At 45.4% G+C, this 23,740-nt stretch overlaps 2 protein-coding genes across 5 annotated transcripts in view; both read left to right on the top strand.

Moving 5' to 3' along the window:
• LRRC73 (leucine rich repeat containing 73) overlaps window positions 1–23,740 on the top strand; it is a 347,986-nt gene that overhangs the window by 239,190 nt on the left and 85,056 nt on the right. The window lies entirely within an intron of this gene.
• Window positions 1–23,740, top strand: part of DLK2 (delta like non-canonical Notch ligand 2) — a 75,907-nt gene that overhangs the window by 41,658 nt on the left and 10,509 nt on the right. The gene's annotated exons all lie outside the window — the stretch shown is intronic.

The following is a 23,740-nucleotide window of genomic DNA, read 5'->3' as shown; positions in this document are numbered from 1 at the left end:
GGTAGGAGTAGACACAACAGTAAAATCAGTAGGACTCCACCTACCACTGCCTTAAGCCCTCCAAACCACTCATACCAGCTACCAAACCAACTACTTGGATTGTACCCTTTCCATACCTGAGTAGGCACATGCACTAGTTTAACCATATGGCTAGTAAGCTCAGCTATTGCTTGCCCTTCGTCATCTATTTGAAGACAGCAATTGCTCAGGTTAAACTTCCCACATACACCTCCCTCTACTGCCAAAAGGTAATCCAAGGCTAATCTATTTTGGTACACTGCTGTCCTCATCCTGGTATTATGCTTCGCTAGAAGATTGAGTGCTTGTGAGGTCTCATTAGTAATAATCTCAACCACCGCCTGTAATCTTATAATACGGTTGAGCATATAAATTGGGGTTCTATAACCAAAGGTACCATCTTCTGCCCACGTGGCTGGCCCATAATAATCTATGATACGCTGGGGAGGCCATTCATTATCTTCCCAGGTGCCTATCTCTAAGGGTCCCCTTTTCTTCCTATGATTCACATCATACACTTTAACACCTAAAGTCTCACCTGTTTCAATCGGTAACAAGAAGAAGGATGGTTTGAGCATACCCAACACACATGCCCCTTCCCAGTCCTGTGGCAACTCCGAATAGGCTTTCTTACCACAGATCCAGTACAAATTTGCTGGGGCTCTCCAGGTAGATGTGATGGATAAATCAAACCACACATCCTTTAAACTGGCATATCTAGCAAACGGGTTAGATGGTTCTGAGACATTTGAAGCCGACCACCAAGTTGTATTTTTAGTATCATCATCATAAGCTTTTTGCCCTAGACAAGTTAATTCTCCTACAGAAGTATTATACATTATTCCTTTCCTTGCTATGCAAACATAACCTATGATGGAGGTCTTTAATCTCCACTCAGATTTACCTCTAACACTCAAATGATAATCGGCTTGTGTAGATATTAGTTGGTCAACTGCCTCAGAACCGGACATTACCTCCTTTGCTTCCCAAGGCCATTGGTCTCCCATGTTAGTACCTCCACACACATAGCAGTTGGTAACATTAAGACTACCGGCAATACTTTCAGCTAGGTCAATGAACAGGTTTTTAGCGTTATGGGGGATCTTATTATCTATACTCATCTCTTCATAAAAGGAATGGTATACTTGATGAGTCTGGGAGGATACCGTATCAGTCTCTATTCCTATAAACAATAATGTCCCAGGATCTAAACCCGTCCCGTATATCTGAAACCCAAATAAATTTCCATACTTATCTAGGAACTTGTCGGGGTTATTAATAAGTATATGGACTGGGTTGCATTCCATAGACTTACAATAAGGGCTAGTCGGCAACTTAGTCACTATCATGTCTTTATCTACTGTCTGTCCCCAAGTCGCCCACCCCACACAAGACCAATATGGACAAAAGTTATAGTCTTTATTTGGGCATCTAGGACTCACATATTTATTTTTACTACTGGGACAAATATATTTATCATTAGACCCATACGTCCTCTCCCATCTAAGATCCCCACATACATTCCACGGTTTTCTACCACTTGATATCGCCTTACATGCATCAAATAGCAGAACACCCGAAGAATGTACGGATTCTAACACCGTCTTATTAATTAGGGTCCCCTGAGGATCTCCATTCCTGAGAGTCAACCAAATTGTACGAGGTTGATACTCTGGACTGAAGCACTTAGGTTCTCCTACTCCTAAATGGCACACACTATAGTCTATATTTAGGTATCTACATCTTGATACCTCTCCTTTACATTCGTATTGTGAATGCCAAATTAGGGTTTGGGAAATATGGTTACCTGTTCTCGTAGTCTTAATGCATACCTCACAGCTAGGAGTGTCGGTACCTCTACCTTCCTGAATATAAAAACACATATAAATAAACACAATCAAAAGCACATCTTTCGCCGTCATCCTCAGTCTTCGTCCGTGCGATGGAACCTCAGCTTCCAGGATGTGAGGGCTGCAGGGAATGGAGTTCTGCTCGTCTTCACAGGTGTCCCTTCGAGACTTTCCTGGCTTATACACTATGTGTTGGTAAGCGGACAGGCTTTATTATGGCCTTCTCACTCACACCTGTAACAATAAAATTTGTAATCCACAATAATTCCTCGTTACTCCGACTGAGTAGTGCGTTTCAACCGGATCTTGCAGGGATTCTCTGGATCTGCTGTAATTTGCCAAGAATCGACTGCTGCTGGTTTAACCCTGGAGTGATGTATCCACGGAGTTACTTCGGCTACTTTTATCGCTGTAGGGGTAGACAAAAGAACAACATAAGGACCTCTCCACTTGGGCCCTAACGGTACATTATTCCACTCTTTAATCCACACTTGGTCTCCTGGATGATAACTATGAACAGGGGGATAAATATTCACAGGTAATCTATCTTGTACCCATTTCTGTACCTCCTCCATAGTCTTACCCAACTCTACAACCTGCTGCCGGGTAATTCCTTCTCCCAACTGACTCAAGTCCCCCCTTAAGTTACCAAGTACGGGAGGTGGTCGCCCATACATGATTTCAAAAGGAGAGAGGCCCATCCTTCTGGTAGGGGTACTGCGGATTCGCAATAAAGCTATGGGTAAGAGAACGTTCCACTTAAGTTGGGTTTCCTGACACATTTTAGCCAACTGGTTCTTTATAGTTCTATTCATTCTCTCTACCTTACCAGAACTCTGGGGTCTATATGCAGTATGAAGCCTCCACTTTATACCAAGCATATGAGTCAGTTGTTGTAGGCACTGATGAACAAAAGCTGGACCATTGTCCGATCCTATAGAACAGGGTAGTCCATATCGGGGTATTATTTCTCGTAGCAGGAATCTTACAACTTCTCCTGCTTTCTCTGTACGAGTAGGACATGCTTCTACCCAGCCTGAATAGGTGCACACAATTACCAACAGGTAACGATGTCCACCCGATTTAGGCATTACTGTAAAGTCTATTTGTAGATCGGACATGGGGAGTCCCCCCATAAACTGGACTCCTGGTGGCTTTACTGGTCCTTGTCTTGCATTATTCTTAGCACACGTTACACATCTGCGTACAATGGCCTGAGTCAAGTTGGACAATCTTGGTATGTAGAAATGTTTCCTGAGAGATTCTTCAGTACTGTCTCTCCCAGAATGTGTCCCGTTGTGATAATTTTGGACAATTTCTACCGCTAGTGATGCTGGTATGACTATTCTTCCATCTTCTAGCTGATACCACTTGTTCTCCAAATACTTTCCCGGTTCAGTCTTTAACCACTCCTCTTCTTGAGCTGTATAAACTGGAGTCCATTGGGACAGTGGAGTTGGTATAAGAGCAGCTATATGCCCCACATACTCCTGTCTTCCTGATTCAGCAGCACGCTTAGCTGCACTATCTGCCATCCGATTTCCCTTGGTTACATCACCATCTCCTCTCAGATGCGCTCGACAATGTATGATACCGACTTCTTTCGGCTCCCACACTGCTTCCAATAGTTGTAGGATTTCAGCTGCGTACTTGATTTCTTTGCCTTCTGAATTCAGTAGTCCTCTTTCTTTATACAAAGCTCCGTGGGCATGAGTGGTTAAAAACGCATACTTAGAGTCCGTATAGATATTTACTCTTAAACCTTCAGCCAATTGTAACGCTCGTGTTAGTGCTATTAATTCTGCCTTTTGTGCTGATGTTCCTTTCGCCAGTGGCCGAGCTTCTATCACCTTGTCTATTGTTGTCACTGCATATCCTGCATAGCGGATCCCTTCTTTCACATAACTACTGCCGTCGGTGTAATATTGAACATCGGGGTTCTGGATGGGAAAATCACGAAGATCTGGTCTACTTGAAAATACTTCATCCATTACTTCCAAACAATCATGTTGACTTTCAGTAGGTTGCGGCAAAAGGGTAGCTGGATTTAAGGTGTTTACAGTCTCTAAATGCACTCTTGGGTTTTCACACAACATTGCTTGATACTTGGTCATACGGCTGTTACTAAACCAATGATTTCCTTTGTAATCCAACAACGTCTGTACTGCATGTGGGACTCGTACATAAAGTTCTTGACCCAGAGTGAGTTTATCGGCTTCAGCTACTAGCAGGGCGGCTGCAGCTACGGCTCTTAGACAAGGTGGAAGTCCGCTGGCCACTGCATCCAGTTGCTTAGACATGTAGGCAACAGGTCTTTGCCATGATCCCAAGTACTGTGTCAATACTCCCACAGCCATTCTTCTTTGCTCGTGTACATATAAGTAGAATGGTCGTGTGTGATCAGGTAGACCTAATGCTGGGGCACTCATCAAAGCCTTCTTCACATCTTCAAATGCCGTTTGCTGTTCTTGGGTCCATAAGAAGGGGTCGTGCTCTGTACCTTTGATGGCTGCGTACAGAGGTTTTGCCAGTATCGCATAGCTGGGAATCCATATCCTACAGAAGCCTGCTGCCCCCAAGAATTCTCGCACTTGTCTTCTATTCTTGGGTATTGGTATTTGGCAGACAGCTTCTTTTCTCTCTGGCCCCATAATCCTTTGACCTTCAGAGATATGGAATCCCAGATACTTGACAGTTGGCAAACACAACTGAGCCTTCTTCCTGGACACCTTGTATCCTGCCTTCCAGAGAATATGTAGTAGATCGTGCGTTGCTTGCTGACATTTTTCTTTTGTAACTGCTGCTATCAACAAGTCATCTACATATTGTAACAATACACATTCTCCTGGGATAGACTCGAAATCCAGTAGATCTTGACTTAGAGCTGAACCAAATAGGGTAGGTGAATTTTTAAACCCTTGGGGCAGTCTTGTCCAAGTCATTTGGCGTTTTGAGCCCGTTACAGCGTTCTCCCATTGGAAAGCGAAAATACATTGGCTTTCTGCGGCAATTCGGAGGCAAAAGAAGGCATCTTTGAGATCTAAGACTGTGAAGTAAGTAGCCCCGCCCGGAATTAAAGCAAGCAGGTTATATGGATTGGGTACAACTGGATGTATGCTAACAACCGCATCATTGACTGCTCTTAAGTCCTGTACAGGTCGATACTCATCTGTACCGGGCTTTTGAACAGGCAGCAATGGGGTGTTCCAGGGGGAAGTACAGAATTTTAGGATACCATACCGTATGAACTTATCCAGATAGGATTGGATGTTCTTCTTAGCCTTCTGCGGAATGTGATATTGTCTTAGGCTCACTGGATAAACCCCATGTTTCAGTTCAATTTTTATTGGTGGAATATTGCGGGCCAGTCCTGGTGGGTTGTTCTCTGCCCAAACTCCTGGTATGTTAAACAATGTCTCATCACTCCTAGGGTTTTGGCTAGTCAACACTGTATAAAGTCGCCACTCTTCTTCCTTTGGTACGGATAAAGTCATAATACCTGAAGGTCCATTAAACTTTAAGGATGTTGTTCCATTTGGTAGGAACGTAATCTGCGCTTGTAATTTTGATAGCATATCACGTCCCAGCAATTGGACTGGACATTCAGGCATATAAAGGAATTGGTGTTTTACTACGTGGCCTCCCAATGTACAGAGTCGACTTTTAAGAACCGGTTTTTCAGCACTTCTTCCAGTTGCTCCTATCACAGTAATAGTCCTTCCAGATGGAGGAGCAACTAGATTAGTCACCACTGAATGTTCAGCACCAGTGTCGATCATGAACGCACTCCTTTTCCCCCCTATTGATACATCGACCATAGGCTCCGCTCGACCAAGGGGGATGGAGCCCGGTCGGTATCAATAGTCCTCCATGACAGTGTCAGCCAATCCTACAAAGTCCCTACCTTCTCTATCGCGGGACCTTTGCGCTGCTGGAATATACCTGTCTTCCCTAACACTTCCTCTGTTCCCATTACTCCCTCTATAACCATTACTCCCTCCGGGGCCTCCTCTACCTCTCGCTCTACCTCTAAAGTTTCCGTAGCCTGCCCTGGGTTGGTCTCTCTCGTACTGCTCTCTTTGCGGACATTCGTTCCTCCAATGCCCTTCTTCCTTGCAATACGCGCATTGATCCCTACTCAAAGGCTCCCTACTCCATCTATTATTGCCTCTATCTGGGCCCCGTTTATCTACGCCTGCGATCGCTACCGCTAGCATATCAGCCTTTTTACGCATCTTGCGCTCTTCCTCTTTCTTACTTTCTGTATCCCTGTTCATATAGACCTTATTTGCTACCTCCATTAGTTGGGTGATGGACATACCTGCAAACCCTTCTAACTTTTGTAGCTTGCGCTTAATATCTCCGTATGCTTGGCTGACAAAGGCGGAGTTAACCATTCGGGAATTGTCTGCGTCTTCCGGATTAAAGGGGGTATACAAGCGGTATGCCTCCAATAATCGGTCATAAAAGACACTGGGCGCTTCATCGCTTTTCTGGATCACCTCAACTGTCTTCGACATGTTAATGGCTTTCTTTCCTCCGGCTTTCATGCCAGCAATTATAGCGTCTCTATAGGCTCTGAGTTGAACCATATCAGCACCATTTACGTTCCAATCGGGATCGGTGTTGGGATAGTGTGTCGCGGCCCATGCTGCTGGATTGGCTTGGTTCAAAGCACGGGCTCTATCCTCTAATGCTTTAATGGCTGCTTGATTTATTCTTGTCCTTTCCTCATTGTTAAATAAAGTCATTAGTAACTGCTGGCAATCAGCCCATGTCGGATTATGCGTCTGTACTATTGAGGTGAACAGATCAGTCATAGCTTGTGGTTTCTCAGTATACGAGGAATTATGGGTCTTCCAGTTTAAAAGATCGGTTGTGGTAAATGGGACATATACGAAGACTGGGTCAGCGTGTGCCATTTGACCTGCGGCATCGATATAAGCTGACCCGGGATTCAGACGAAGAGGCATCTGATAGTGCTTTAATTGTTGGGCACCAGTCAACTGTCGGGTTTGGATGGGGCTACGTAGAGAGGCGTCAGTCATGGGTTCCGGTCGGGGAGAGATAGGGTATGGGGATGTGGGAGGTCGGTTTTGGGAAAAGGTCGTAAATAAAACACTTCGAGCCGAGCTAGATGAAGCTTGACCGGAAGTCTGAAGTGGCGCCAAATCAGGATATTCGTTTCTAATGGGGGTGGATTCTGGTTCCGGAAGGGGAGATTTAGTACGAGGGGGGGTGGATCCTGTACTGGAGGAGGAAGCGGAAGTGGATGAGGGTAATGAGGGGAGGGGTGCAGGACTTCCTGCGTTTGCGTCACTTCTTCTTAACGGAAAGTAAGGGGGCGGCAAAGGGATCTCGGACTCAGGGGGCGTGTCCAAAATGGGCCTAACACCAGTCCTAGTGGACGAGCAAGTCCTAGCTACCATGAGGCGACACTGCTCCTCGTGGCATGTCTGGAGCCATTTTGGCGAGTCATTTACGGCCTGTCTCCAACAGTCAATATAAGGAAACTGGCCGTAAAGTTCAGGCCTACCCGATACAGCCACGTGTAAGCGCTGTACCAGAGTTGGATCCAAACTGCCACGTGGCGGCCATGCCGCAACCAAAGTAGGCCACTCCCTAGTACACAAAGTGACCAAACGTACAGGAGACATCTTTACCCCAAAATCACAAACTTTGAATCCCTTTTTAAAATTCTTAACCATACATCCTAAGGGATCCGGAATCGTTGACTGCGACGCACCCATACTTAACAATGGAACGTCGTCGACAACGAATACTATACACGCGTACTATTCAACAGTCACACCCGTTTCCTCTGGCAACAGCACCACGTGGTACGGTTACCAAGTGAAACGTACACAATAACAATAAACACTCAGGGAATTCCCGTACACACACAGCTGTTACACCAGTCACTATATAATCAATATTATGCCCTTTGGCGTAACTATACAGTCACCCACGCTATAATTCTCTATATACGAATTACCCGTCTATAACACACCCCAGTAACATCGTCTTTTACAAATAGCGGTTACAGTACGGTTAGCATAGGTCAAAGCACAAGTTAAGGTCACAATACAATTATTAGTGGTTATGGTGTTAAACATGCAATGGACGACAATGATTAGTACTTATTATATAATGTCAGTAAATATACAGGGTTATGGTACCGTGCACTATAATACAGCAACACACTATTAACACTCTCGCTAGACGGCTGAGCTCGCGCTATCTAACAAGATATACACTTTACTAAAACAATCGTTAACACATTTACAATTCCCAACTAAACTATTGGCCAGTACCTTGAATGGACTACCTAAAACTATATACACCCGTTTTGGTTAGCCACACTGCCCAATCACCACATATATAGCGAGCTAGAGAACCGAATTTACACAGGCGCCTCTTAGTCGCACTATCAAAAGTCTAGTGGGTTCCAAATTTACACGCCTTCCCACTTAGCCCAGATAGGATGAGAACTAGCGAACCGAATTTACACAGGCGCCGCTTAGTCTCCCGGTCCCTCCGACCTAGCGAACGTAATATACACCCTAGAACGCTAGTCTAGACAAGACACCGGTGTCCGGCTAGGGCTATTTACACCAGGACCCCGCCTGACTAACCAAATCAAACGGTCTGACTAAAGAGCGTTCGATCGAGCGGTGCGCCTTCGCTCCTTCCCTCCGACAGAGGGGGCAGATACACAGATTCAAAACCCCTTTGGGCCTACCGCACAATCGGTATACCCCTAGTGGGTCCTGCCGTCTAAAACAGCAGTTGTCTTACCTCCTCGTTCCTGAACCTGAGTTCACACTCATCGACGGGGACACCCCAGCACTTCTCACGTAGAGGCCGATGATCTCCTGGACAACAGACCAGTGGCGCCGAGACGAAGGGAGGTCCACGCAGAAGTTCAGGGGTGCAGCCGTAGAGAACGTGGGCAAAGATAGACCGTCTCACGCCTCTGCCTCTCAGCTACCGTTGAACGATGAGCTTCCCGGCCAATGCACCAAATGATACCGGAGAAACTGACGGAAGCCAAGCACAGAGAGATGGACACAGGTTTCTTCAGGAAGGAAGAGATTCTTTATTGGATCACCGATCGGGACTCAGAGGGACTAGCGTCACCAAAATACAGCAAAGTCTGAGTACTGAATACATAGAGTACATTCCTTATATAGCACTGTAGCTCCTCCCACAATTAACTACACCCACACATACCCTTAACCTATTTAATAAATAGAGTCTAAACTCATCCATCCGGTCTAACCACGTGGCTCATCTGATACAAAGGAGAGGGACGCGTAATTCCAGTTCTTACATTCCTGCACCTGGTCAGTACAGTGATAACAGTATCTTAGCTACGTGTAATTAACTAACTGATACTACAAACACATATACATACATATGCCTTGTGGCAATCTTAGCCTGCTAAACTTGTATTTTACTGGAATTACATCACAGCATAAGGAAATATGGCATAGACCAAGCTTATCTTAATACGTACAGTATATGTGAAAAGTAAAGTGCCGTGATGTGTAAATATTAAACATCGTAACCATACTGGTTAAATATGTATCAATCTTAACCCATTAAGTGCCGTATGTACAAGGGAAAAAGTGGTCAGTCCCCACCTTGTATGTTGTATGTCCCCTTGCTAGGGGAAAGTCTGTTGTGTGAGCAGCGTGCTGTGAAAAATGTATGTGAACTATATTACCAGTTACGTATATACAGATGCATCTGCTACTGTGTAATAATATATGTATTTATACCAGATGTTGATATACTACTTGCTATGTGAATTGTTTTATGTCTTATTGAATGGTAGCTGGAGATCTGCCGATTGCCCTATAGGTGGCAGTGTAGTTGGATACTGATTGGTATGTGAAATGTTGTTTGTCTGTTGACCTATAGGGGTCAGTGTTTTGGTGTTTGTAAAACCCCATGAAAATTGTCAATGTACTTGACAGACCTGTAGGTGGCAGTGTTGATAGAACCACCGTTGGTCTTTATGTGAAATGTAAATTATTGTGAATTAAACCTGAAGTTGAGCCCGTGCTGGAGTTTAATTTATGGTTATGTTTAAACAATCTTATGTGTAATTTATATTGGCTGGTAAATTGTATATGACATGTGAAGACAGTTTTGCTGTTGACCAGTAGGGGTCAGAAATGCTGATTGTATGGTAAAATACCCTTTAACCCCTTAAGGACCAAACTTCTGGAATAAAAGGGGATCATTACATGCCACACATGTCACATGTCCTTAAGGGGTTAATCCTACCGTTTGACAGATAGGAGTCAGTATAAAAGCGAAAATGCTGTAGTTAGTTTGTTTGCTTATAAAGTGAAATAAAGTCTGAGAAGCCTGTAGTATACCGATTGACCGGTAGGGGTCAGCATGTAGGCGAAAATGCCGTGGTTAGTTGGTTTGTACATGAAATGCGATAATGTCTGAGAAGCCTGTATTACACAGAATGACCGGTAGGGGTCAGTGTGTAGGCACAAATGCAGTGGTTTATTGGTTTGTACATGAAAATGCAAAAAAGTCTAAGAAGCCTGTAGTACACCGAATGACCGATAGGGGTCAGTGTGTAGGTGAAAAATGCAGTGGTTCGTTGGTTTGTACATGAAATGCGATAATGTCTAAGAAGCCTGTAGTACACCCAAAGACCAGTAGGGGGTTTAAACGAATGATATGCATGAACATGCAATGGTTTTAGAACAGACTTAGACAAAATGCAGCCGTAAAGTGAGGACCTGACCCGTGCATGGTGCCGTGGGACTGATTCCTGGCGTAACGGGTAGGTCGACTTACAGTTTGTGAGTCACTTGGACACCATCCACGGCGATGGATTGAAGAAGGTGGTAGGCCAGAAAAGCCTGTGGCTGGATTCCTGACACAGCTCTGCTTAAAAAACCTCATGGAGTAATCAGGTAAAATGGCTTCTGGATAACCCGGAAGTGGAAATCATTCCGATGCTGACCTCAAGTGATATGAGTCAGGAGTCAGGGAAGGGGTGTCCCTTATATAGGGGAGTGAATTAATATAACCCCTCCCACAAATACAGGCCAAACGGCCTTAATACATATGATAACTATATATATTGTGTGTATATATATATATATATATATATATATATATATATTATAAAAAATAAATAATGAAAAATACATTTAAAAAAGTTATATAAATGTAATTTTATCCTAACTGTATTTTGATATTAATATAGGAAAGAAGATGAGTGCACTCTGGAGACTGTAGCAGTAAAGTAGAAATGCTTTTATTTAGCACAAATCAACATCAACGTTTCAGTCCTTCTGGACTTTTCTCAAGACAAAAAGAAGGACTGAAACGTTGTTTATTTGTGCTAAATAAAAGCATTTCTAGTTTACTGCTACAGTCTCCAGAGTGCACTCATCTTCTTTCCTATACTATGGCTGGAGTTGGCACCGAAGCATCATTAAAGACCGGAACTGGAGTGCTGGGATTGTGGAAATATATTTATAATAATATATATTTATATCAAAATACACTTAGAATGAAATTATAAATATATATCCCCTTAACGCCCGTGGATGTACGAGGTACTTCCGACAAAAAAACAGTTGTTAAGGACCGCGAACGTACCTAGTATGACCACGGCAATTAGGAGCCCTGAACTTACCTGGACCGGCGATCCGCGGCGATCACAGTCGGGGGGACTGCTGGAGACCCCAGAAAAAATAAGGTTCCTAGTACTGGAGGACAGACACAAGTTCATTGCTGAAGAGCAAAATGACTGCTTCATAGCTCTATTAGAACCTTGAAAGGCAGGTTACCAACTGCCACGAGTTACACCTGGAGTATACCCTGCAGGGTCAGTAATGTATCTCAGAAATACGGGTCACTGGAGGTTCTCCTGTCTGACCCTGAGGAGCCGGATTCTTGGATCTTCAGTCCTGAGGTACAAATACTTTGCAGCCCTCAGCTGCCTTTTAATGAATTCATCAAAAGCTTTCCCAACTGCTGTAGATAAAGCCATTTGTTCGAGAGAATAGCCTAGTTACAACTAAGGAAGCTTCTGTGAAGAAGTCTCTAGTAACCTGAAGACTCCAGACTGCATCTTCAATCTTGGCTCTTAATATCTCTATCCACAGTAGTATTTAGATCTTTAAACACTGTTTTCATGGTTCTAGAAACCGCAGTGAAAACTACAGCTGGATGACAACCTGCATCAGCAGGCGTATAAATTTGGATAGGTCTGCGTCCATTCTTGATCCATAGGGTTGCGTAAAAGCCGAGTTGTCAAGCGGTAGCATCGTCCCACCTGCCATGTGGCTGTGCCGGTATAGTTGATGCTGAAGCAGCTACCTTATGGAGACAGTCAGAGCATAACGGTTTTCTTACACTGCTTTCTCATCAGAACCAAAACATGGTGTAGATTCAGAAAATACCTTGCAGCTTCCTTTATAAGCTATGCCAGCATGTCCTGTGGCTGTGCAGCTTCCTTTATAAGCTATGCCAGCATGTCCTGTGGCTGTGCAGCCTCCTTTATAAGCTATGCCAGCATGTCCTGTGGCTGTGCAGCTTCCTTTATAAGCTATGCCAGCATGTCCTGTGGCTGTGCAGCCTCCTTTATAAGCTATGCCAGCATGTCCTGTGGCTGCGCAGCTTCCTTTATAAGCTATGCCAGCACGTCCTGTGGCTGTGCAGCTTCCTTTATAAGCTATGCCAGCACGTCCTGTGGCTGTGCAGCTTCCTTTATAAGCTATGCCAGCACGTCCTGTGGCTGCGCAGCTTCCTTTATAAGCTATGCCAGCATGTCCTGTGGCTGTGCAGCTTCCTTTATAAGCTATGCCAGCACGTCCTGTGGCTGTGCAGCTTCCTTTATAAGCTATGCCAGCACGTCCTGTGGCTGTGCAGCCTCCTTTATAAGCTATGCCAGCATGTCCTGTGGCTGTGCAGCCTCCTTTATAAGCTATGCCAGCATGTCCTGTGGCTGTGCAGCTTCCTTTATAAGCTATGCCAGCATGTCCTGTGGCTGTGCAGCCTCCTTTATAAGCTATGCCAGCATGCCCTGTGGCTGTGCAGCTTCCTTTATAAGCTATGCCAGCATGTCCTGTGGCTGTGCAGCTTCCTTTATAAGCTATGCCAGCATGTCCTGTGGCTGTGCAGCTTCCTTTATAAGCTATGCCAGCATGTCCTGTGGCTGTGCAGCCTCCTTTATAAGCTATGCCAGCATGTCCTGTGGCTGTGCAGCCTCCTTTATAAGCTATGCCAGCATGTCCTGTGGCTGCGCAGCTTCCTTTATAAGCTATGCCAGCATGTCCTGTGGCTGTGCAGCCTCCTTTATAAGCTATGCCAGCATGCCCTGTGGCTGTGCAGCTTCCTTTATAAGCTATGCCAGCATGTCCTGTGGCTGTGCAGCTTCCTTTATAAGCTATGCCAGCATGTCCTGTGGCTGTGCAGCTTCCTTTATAAGCTATGCCAGCATGTCCTGTGGCTGTGCAGCCTCCTTTATAAGCTATGCCAGCATGTCCTGTGGCTGCGCAGCTTCCTTTATAAGCTATGCCAGCATGTCCTGTGGCTGTGCAGCTTCCTTTATAAGCTATGCCAGCATGTCCTGTGGCTGTGCAGCCTCCTTTATAAGCTATGCCAGCATGTCCTGTGGCTGTGCAGCCTCCTTTATAAGCTATGCCAGCATGTCCTGTGGCTGTGCAGCTTCCTTTATAAGCTATGCCAGCATGTCCTGTGGCTGTGCAGCTTCCTTTATAAGCTATGCCAGCATGTCCTGTGGCTGCGCAGCTTCCTTTATAAGCTATGCCAGCATGTCCTGTGGCTGTGCAGCTTCCTTTATAAGCTATGCCAGCACGTCCTGTGGCTGTGCAGCTTCCTTTATAAGCTATGCCAGCACGTCCTGTGGCTGTGCAGCCTCCTTTATAAGCTATGCCAGCATGTCCTGTGGCTGTGCAGCCTCCTTTATAAGCTATGCCAGCATGTCCTGTGGCTGTGCAGCTTCCTTTATAAGCTATGCCAGCATGTCCTGTGGCTGTGCAGCCTCCTTTATAAGCTATGCCAGCATGTCCTGTGGCTGTGCAGCTTCCTTTATAAGCTATGCCAGCATGTCCTGTGGCTGTGCAGCTTCCTTTATAAGCTATGCCAGCATGTCCTGTGGCTGTGCAGCTTCCTTTATAAGCTATGCCAGCATGTCCTGTGGCTGTGCAGCCTCCTTTATAAGCTATGCCAGCATGTCCTGTGGCTGTGCAGCCTCCTTTATAAGCTATGCCAGCATGTCCTGTGGCTGTGCAGCTTCCTTTATAAGCTATGCCAGCATGTCCTGTGGCTGTGCAGCCTCCTTTATAAGCTATGCCAGCATGCCCTGTGGCTGTGCAGCTTCCTTTATAAGCTATGCCAGCATGTCCTGTGGCTGTGCAGCTTCCTTTATAAGCTATGCCAGCATGTCCTGTGGCTGTGCAGCTTCCTTTATAAGCTATGCCAGCATGTCCTGTGGCTGCGCAGCCTCCTTTATAAGCTATGCCAGCATGTCCTGTGGCTGCGCAGCTTCCTTTATAAGCTATGCCAGCATGTCCTGTGGCTGTGCAGCTTCCTTTATAAGCTATGCCAGCATGTCCTGTGGCTGTGCAGCTTCCTTTATAAGCTATGCCAGCACGTCCTGTGGCTGCGCAGCTTCCTTTATAAGCTATGCCAGCATGTCCTGTGGCTGTGCAGCTTCCTTTATAAGCTATGCCAGCACGTCCTGTGGCTGTGCAGCTTCCTTTATAAGCTATGCCAGCACGTCCTGTGGCTGTGCAGCCTCCTTTATAAGCTATGCCAGCATGTCCTGTGGCTGTGCAGCTTCCTTTATAAGCTATGCCAGCATGTCCTGTGGCTGCGCAGCTTCCTTTATAAGCTATGCCAGCATGTCCTGTGGCTGCGCAGCTTCCTTTATAAGCTATGCCAGCATGTCCTGTGGCTGTGCAGCCTCCTTTATAAGCTATGCCAGCATGTCCTGTGGCTGTGCAGCTTCCTTTATAAGCTATGCCAGCATGTCCTGTGGCTGTGCAGCTTCCTTTATAAGCTATGCCAGCATGTCCTGTGGCTGTGCAGCCTCCTTTATAAGCTATGCCAGCATGTCCTGTGGCTGTGCAGCTTCCTTTATAAGCTATGCCAGCATGTCCTGTGGCTGTGCAGCTTCCTTTATAAGCTATGCCAGCATGTCCTGTGGCTGTGCAGCTTCCTTTATAAGCTATGCCAGCACGTCCTGTGGCTGTGCAGCTTCCTTTATAAGCTATGCCAGCATGTCCTGTGGCTGTGCAGCCTCCTTTATAAGCTATGCCAGCATGTCCTGTGGCTGTGCAGCTTCCTTTATAAGCTATGCCAGCATGTCCTGTGGCTGTGCAGCCTCCTTTATAAGCTATGCCAGCATGTCCTGTGGCTGTGCAGCTTCCTTTATAAGCTATGCCAGCATGTCCTGTGGCTGTGCAGCTTCCTTTATAAGCTATGCCAGCATGTCCTGTGGCTGCGCAGCTTCCTTTATAAGCTATGCCAGCACGTCCTGTGGCTGTGCAGCTTCCTTTATAAGCTATGCCAGCACGTCCTGTGGCTGTGCAGCTTCCTTTATAAGCTATGCCAGCATGTCCTGTGGCTGTGCAGCTTCCTTTATAAGCTATGCCAGCATGTCCTGTGGCTGCGCAGCCTCCTTTATAAGCTATGCCAGCATGTCCTGTGGCTGTGCAGCTTCCTTTATAAGCTATGCCAGCATGTCCTGTGGCTGTGCAGCTTCCTTTATAAGCTATGCCAGCATGTCCTGTGGCTGTGCAGCTTCCTTTATAAGCTATGCCAGCATGTCCTGTGGCTGTGCAGCTTCCTTTATAAGCTATGCCAGCACGTCCTGTGGCTGCGCAGCTTCCTTTATAAGCTATGCCAGCATGTCCTGTGGCTGTGCAGCTTCCTTTATAAGCTATGCCAGCACGTCCTGTGGCTGTGCAGCTTCCTTTATAAGCTATGCCAGCATGTCCTGTGGCTGTGCAGCTTCCTTTATAAGCTATGCCAGCATGTCCTGTGGCTGTGCAGCTTCCTTTATAAGCTATGCCAGCATGTCCTGTGGCTGTGCAGCTTCCTTTATAAGCTATGCCAGCACGTCCTGTGGCTGTGCAGCTTCCTTTATAAGCTATGCCAGCATGTCCTGTGGCTGTGCAGCCTCCTTTATAAGCTATGCCAGCATGCCCTGTGGCTGCGCAGCTTCCTTTATAAGCTATGCCAGCATGTCCTGTGGCTGTGCAGCCTCCTTTATAAGCTATGCCAGCACGTCCTGTGGCTGTGCAGCTTCCTTTATAAGCTATGCCAGCATGTCCTGTGGCTGTGCAGCTTCCTTTATAAGCTATGCCAGCATGTCCTGTGGCTGTGCAGCCTCCTTTATAAGCTATGCCAGCATGTCCTGTGGCTGCGCAGCCTCCTTTATAAGCTATGCCAGCATGTCCTGTGGCTGTGCAGCTTCCTTTATAAGCTATGCCAGCATGTCCTGTGGCTGTGCAGCCTCCTTTATAAGCTATGCCAGCATGTCCTGTGGCTGTGCAGCCTCCTTTATAAGCTATGCCAGCATGTCCTGTGGCTGTGCAGCTTCCTTTATAAGCTATGCCAGCATGTCCTGTGGCTGTGCAGCCTCCTTTATAAGCTATGCCAGCACGTCCTGTGGCTGTGCAGCTTCCTTTATAAGCTATGCCAGCATGTCCTGTGGCTGTGCAGCCTCCTTTATAAGCTATGCCAGCATGTCCTGTGGCTGTGCAGCCTCCTTTATAAGCTATGCCAGCACGCCCTGTGGCTGTGCAGCTTCCTTTATAAGCTATGCCAGCACGCCCTGTGGCTGTGCAGCTTCCTTTATAAGCTATGCCAGCATGTCCTGTGGCTGTGCAGCTTCCTTTATAAGCTATGCCAGCATGTCCTGTGGCTGTGCAGCCTCCTTTATAAGCTATGCCAGCACGTCCTGTGGCTGTGCAGCTTCCTTTATAAGCTATGCCAGCACGTCCTGTGGCTGTGCAGCTTCCTTTATAAGCTATGCCAGCACGCCCTGTGGCTGTGCAGCTTCCTTTATAAGCTATGCCAGCATGTCCTGTGGCTGTGCAGCTTCCTTTATAAGCTATGCCAGCATGTCCTGTGGCTGTGCAGCCTCCTTTATAAGCTATGCCAGCACGTCCTGTGGCTGTGCAGCTTCCTTTATAAGCTATGCCAGCACGTCCTGTGGCTGTGCAGCTTCCTTTATAAGCTATGCCAGCATGCCCTGTGGCTGTGCAGCTTCCTTTATAAGCTATGCCAGCACGCCCTGTGGCTGTGCAGCTTCCTTTATAAGCTATGCCAGCATGTCCTGTGGCTGTGCAGCTTCCTTTATAAGCTATGCCAGCATGTCCTGTGGCTGTGCAGCCTCCTTTATAAGCTATGCCAGCACGTCCTGTGGCTGTGCAGCCTCCTTTATAAGCTATGCCAGCATGTCCTGTGGCTGTGCAGCCTCCTTTGTAAGCTATGCCAGCACGTCCTGTGGCTGTGCAGCTATGGGTGATGCTAAAGAGGTTACCTTCTGAAGACAGGCAATGCATAACGGTTTTCCCTACCACTAAATTTCCATCCCCATCAGAACACGGTGTAGATTCAGACATAAAATGAACAAATAAAATAATACATGTGGCGAAGTATAAAAGTACAAAAGGGCAAATTCTATAACCATAAAAACAGTCAAACAGATTAAACTGGCTGAAACAGCACTCCATCTGTCTGGAAATACTTTCAAATACTTTACAGATAAGTTTGGGATGTTTACAGTAAATTTCCCTCTATTTTAGGTACTTACTGGCAATTGCCCTAAACCAAGATGGCTGCCACAATCTGTATTCCCATGATGCAAGTCATCAGTATTGGGCCTTTAAGGCACAAACTGCACCTGCGCGGGCGTCTTCCAAGTGCATTTGCTGGCTAGAGACCGGGGAGAGAGCTCGGTCTGCAGCATACATGGCCCCTGAACACCCAGGGAACCGGGAATAAATCTCCGGGACCGAGGGGAAGCATTAAGTAAAAGTGCCTGCAAGGTTATAAGAAGGCAACAAGGTGCAACAAATAACCAACGTTAAAGGCATCACAGCATGAGGCAGTAAAGGCACAGCTGCATAATGCACCCCAGTTTAAAGGAATCAGAGTGTAACAGTACCATAGTATAAACACACCACAGTATACAGGCACCACCATAGCAAAAACAAATAAAGTAATGAAGAGAGGGGATAAACCTACATGTCCATGAGTAAAGGGAGCAAACATGCTCACACCCTGAGGGCTGTAGGACAGGAGAAAGACTGAGGGACCTAGGCAGGGATCCGCCTTTTAAAGGTTTGTTTTATTCCTGTCCTATCGGCTGTAAGGGGAGGAGCTAACCCATGTGTATATGCTGCCATGAATAATAGCCAGGAAATATGTACTCTGAGATATATACACTTATAATGAAATCATATATATGCATTATATATGTATGATATATTATAAAATGCTTTAATTATAATATATTATACATATATAGGAAATAAAAGTGTGTGTGTGTATATAAGCACCAGGGGTCAAGTCCTGGAGAAAAAAGTGTGGGAACTCACCCATGATTCCCACCCCCCCTTAAAAAAAATTACACTCCTATGCATATAGTGCAGTGCAGGGTGTGTATAATGAATGTAGTGTGTTTGTAGTGAGTGCAGTCTGTATAATAAATGGAGTGTTTATGTAGTGAGTGCAGAATGTGTATAATGAATGTAGTGTTTGTAGTGAGTGCAGAGGGTATATAATGAATGTAGTGTGTTTGTAGTGAGTGCAGAGTGTGTATAATGAATGTAGTGTGTTTGTAGTGAGTGCAGAGTGTGTATAATGGATGCAGTGTGTTTGTAGTGAGTGCAGAGTGTGTATAATGAATGCAGTGTGTTTGTAGTGAGTGCAGAGTGTGTATAATAAATGTAGTGTGTTTGTAGTGAGTGCAGAATGTGTATAGTGAATGTAGTGTGTTTGTAGTGAGTGCAGAGTGTGTATAGTGAATGTAGTGTGTTTGTAGTGAGTGCAGAGTGTGTATAGTGATTTAATGTGTTTGTAGTGAGTGAAGAGTGTTCTAATGAATGTAGTGTGTTTGTAGTGAGTGCAGTGTGTACAATGAATGTAGTGTGTATAATGAATGTAGTGTTTGTAGTGAGTGCAGAGTGTGTATAACGAATGCAGTGTGTTTGTAGTGAGTGCAGAGTGTGTATAGTGAATGCAGTGTATGTAGTGTGTTTGTAGTGAATGCAGAGTGTGTATAGTGAATGCAGTGTATGTAGTGTGTTTGTAGTGAATGCAGAGTGTGTATAGTGAATGCAGTGTGTAGTGAGTGCAGTGTGTATAGTGAATGTAGTGTGTTTGTAGTGACTGCAGAGTGTGTATAATGAATGCAGTGTGTGTAGTAAATGTAGTGTGTTTGTAGTGAGTGCAGAGTATGTATAATGGATGCAGAGTGCGTATAGTGAATGTAGTGTGTTTGTAATGAGTGCAAAGTGTGTATAATGAATGTAGTGTGTTTGTAGTAAGTGCAGATTGTGTATAATAAATGCAGTGTGTGTGTGCTGGATGAAGTGTGTGTGTGCTGGAAGATGTGTGTGTGCTGGAAGATGTGTGTGTGCTGGATGATGTGTGTGCGTGCACTGGATGATGTGTGTGTGTGTGTTTGCTGGATGATGTGTGTGTGTGTTTGCTGGATGATGTGTGTGTGCTGGATGATGTGTGTGTGTGTTGGATGATGTGTGTGTGTGCTGGATGATGTGTGTTTGTTGGATGATGATGTGTGCGCTGGATGGTGTGTGTGTGTGTGTGTGTGCTGGATGATGTGTGTGTGTGTGCTGAATGATGTGTGTGTGTGTGTTGGATGGTGTGTGTGTTGGATGGTGTGTGTGTGTGTGTGCTGGATGATGTGTGTGTGTGCTGGATGATGTGTGTGTGTGCTGGATGGTGTGTGTGTGTGTGTGTGCTGGATGATGTGTGTGTGTGCTGGATGATGTGTGTGTGTGTGCTGGATGATGTGTGTGTGTTGGATGATGATGTGTGTGTGTGTTGGATGGTGTGTATGTGATGGATGATGTGTGTGTGTTGGATGGTGTGTGTGTGTGTGCTGGATGATGTGTGTGTGTGTGTGTGTGCTGGATGATGTGTGTGTGTGTGTGTGCTGGATGATGTGTGTGTGTTGGATGGTGTGTGTGTGTGTGTGTGTTGGATGGTGTGTGTGTGTGCTGGATGATGTGTGTGTATGTGTGTGCTGGATGATGTGTGTGTGTGTGGTGGATGATGTGTGTGTGTGCTGGATGGTGTGTGTGTGCTGGAAGATGTGTGTGTGTGCTGGATGATAGGGGCAAGCATTTTTTTTTTAACTTTATGTGTTTATATTATTTTATTTTATTCCCCCCTCCCTGCTTCTTACCTTGTCAGGGAGGGGGGAGATCGCCTGGTGGTCCAGTGGAGGGAGGCAGCCGCTGCACACAGGGGCCATCACAAGCTGTGTTCCCTCTCCAGCTCTAACTCTCGCGAGACTCGCCTGTGCGGAGCGTTGCCATGGTAACCCGTGGCAACGCTCTGACAGCCGTGGGTCTCTTGAGAGTTAGAGCTGGAGAGGGAACACAGCGAGTAATGGCACCTGTGTGCAGGTAGCAGGGCAAGTCCGGCAGGACTGGTAACGGGAACGGTGTTCCTGCTTTGGAAAAAGTGCAGGAACTCCGTTCCCATGCGTTCCTGCTGGACTCGAGCCCTGATAAGCACACACACGTATTATATACACATGAATTATATGTGTGTGTGCATATATTGGAAGGCTTGGGCTGAAGTTATCCGAGGGGCTACGGGCCTTTAAAAAGGGCTCCCCCCCCAGACCCCCCCGCCCTTCCCTACATTACCGTGATTGGTCCAGATGTACTGCTGTTTGTATCATCACTGTCGGGTAACCAGCGTGAGAGCAGGATCGCGGCACTGAGGTCCTCCTGATCACCTTCGGTCTAGCTCGTTCTGCCAGTAGAGGACGCCTAGCTGCTCCATCAAACGTCTTTTTCCCGAGCAAAACAGTAAGTGTACAGATTGGTACAGCAGTACACCGTCTGTATCAACACTAGGGAACCCGCCGACTCTCCAGGGTCCCGGGCACCGAGGCTAATAAGTAATCCCCACGCATTCTAGAGACCCCCCCCACAAACTCACCAGGGGCCACGGAGGTTAGTGGGATCCCCGGTGGGAATTGCCACATAGCGGCTTCGCCAGCACCTTCCTAATTGCATTTAATAATGAGAGGTACAGGATTTGGTTTCTGGCCATCGGCCACTCAGAAACTGTGTTAGGCTCCCTCCACAGACACCTGCGGTCTATCTAGGTCTGTTAAGAGCTGCCTCACACACACTCTGCCTGCCTCACACACACTCTGCCTGCCTCACACACACTCTGCCTGCCTCACACACACTCTGCCGGCCTCTTTCCGCCAGGCCGGCAGAGGGTCAAGAATGCTCACAGGAAGTGCCACTCTCATCACTCTTAGCCACCACGAGACCACATAGAGTGATGCATACTAAATCCTGAGACAGGGAGAAGCACAATGGTCAAAACATATGGATATATACAGATATGTGACATATATATATGATATGAATTACTGAATATTTATTAGTGAATACATTATAAAGCAAGCTAAGACATTGCTATTGATAATTCCTAGATTTTACTATTTACATGACGTAAAGTCATGATTTTATTAAAGACACGGAGGTAAGTATTATGCTTATCTCTTTCTTTGTTACTCTCAGCAGCAAAGATAGAGATAAATAAATAACTGATATTTAACAAAAATCGGTATAGTACACAAGCAACCAATCACCTAACACAGGAAGTGACTATACAAGGCTTGTGACTCCCAAGATCCCCCTCTTTCTTGCGGAGAATGAAGACCATTAGATACGAACCAAATTCAGCTAACGTAGCCAACAGCAAAACCAGCACGGAAACACGTCATTTCAAGATATAAAGGGGACAGAGAAAAAAATATGGTAATCTCCGAACAACCGTAATGTGCATAATAACATATTGGCAACATCAATGCACGTAATCCATACTAACATCACTGAATATCAGACATTAAAGATAACCTGGGATTTACCAAAATACACCTGCTAGACATATAATAAAACATATGAAATCTCCAAGGAGAATACTTACCGACCTTCTACATATCCTACACATGCAACCATACCCGCAGCCGGGAGGGTGGGCGGGAATAATACTCGCCTCCGTGTCTTTAATAAAATCATGACTTTACGTCATGACTTTACATCATGTAAATAGTAAAACCTGGGAATTTTATTACAGACACGGAGGCTCCTATTATGCAAGTTCAAAGCTGAGCCACTACTTGAGATGCAATGTGATCAATCGGCCTGAAATAGAAATCACGGAAGGTCGATTCCTGTGACCAGTCAGCAGCCCGCAGGATATCCTCCAAACGACAACCAACCACTGAGGCCTTAGATGCCATGGCCCCATGGACCGAGTGGGACGTAAAGATTGACGTGTCAATCCCAGCCAATGTCAGTAGTTCTCGCACCCAACGTGCCAATGTAGGAGTTGATACCGGCAGGTGGAGAGCGTGAAAGGAAATTAACATAAGATACAAGTCCAGAGAACATAATGGCCGAGTAACTTCCAGATACGTCTTGAGACACTCCACTGGACAGAGAGCTGGAACGCTCTAGAACCTAGGATAAACAAAAACTTTCTAAGCCAACTTCGTCCTTCTGGAGATGTTAAAGGAGATACCCTCCGAGGTAAACATAACGGCATTCCAATCAAGCGCTCGGACATCCAACACCCGCTTACAGGAGACCAAACATAACAACCTTAGCTATAAATAAATAAACAAGACTGAAAGACAAAAGTAATGGCTATCAGAAAGTAAGAGGGAACAAGACAGAGTAATACGTGGAAGCTCAAAAACTGGAGTGAGTGGGGTTTCACCAAATCCCAAGGATTAACGTAGAAAAGATACAATTTATCCAGGAGCTTTTACAATAAACAGAAGAGAATGCCTTATAGTTACACAATAAAATTCTAATTTCTAAAAATAAGGAAATTCTTAAAATGCAAATGTGTGTACTCAGGCAGACAAAGTTATACTCAGTATAAAATCACAGCATTATGTTTCATAGCAGCAAATAGTCCAAGTATAAATATATAAGTCCCAAATTGGATGAATAATATATACCAGTCTTTTAGAGTGTGTATCATAAACCACCTTTGATCTGCTGGATGAAATAGCAAGATCAACTGGGGTATTTATGAATTTATATACTTTCAATACAAGAAAGATCGAGTGCAAAAGTAGAAAATTAGTGATAATTCAAAAAAATAGATCCAAAATGTCAGTAAATAAACCAAAACATAAAAATGGAAATGGAAATAAAATAAGGGCTAATTAGTATTGCTGACTAACAGCCAAAATGCTTAGTCTCTCACCGAAAAAAATCTGGGCTGACAGCCTGAAAGTGATAATTGTGGCTGTAGCAGTCAAAGATAAAAAATATATTGTGTTAAAGTCGTGACAGGATCCGTGTATAATCCGTGTAATGCCAATAAAAGATAAAAACTTGTAGGTGAAAAATAGAGTGTTATTTTATTTAATTAAAAAAGGTAAATCATCTAAATATAGGTGAATAAAATATTATAGAACTGATCCAAAAAAGAAGAAAGCAAAATTGGCTAAATAACCTGACTGATGATACTGGATGGCTGTGGATGATATTCGTCTTCTACCAAGTGGGTGTTGCAGCAACCGGTGAGGACGGCGTCCGCAGTCTTGGTTAGTC

Source organism: Pelobates fuscus, chromosome 2 (genome assembly GCF_036172605.1).
Source record: "Pelobates fuscus isolate aPelFus1 chromosome 2, aPelFus1.pri, whole genome shotgun sequence".
Lineage (NCBI taxonomy): Eukaryota > Metazoa > Chordata > Amphibia > Anura > Pelobatidae > Pelobates > Pelobates fuscus.
Note: the sequence above shows the minus strand (reverse complement) of the source record. Positions and strands in the feature narration are given on the sequence as shown.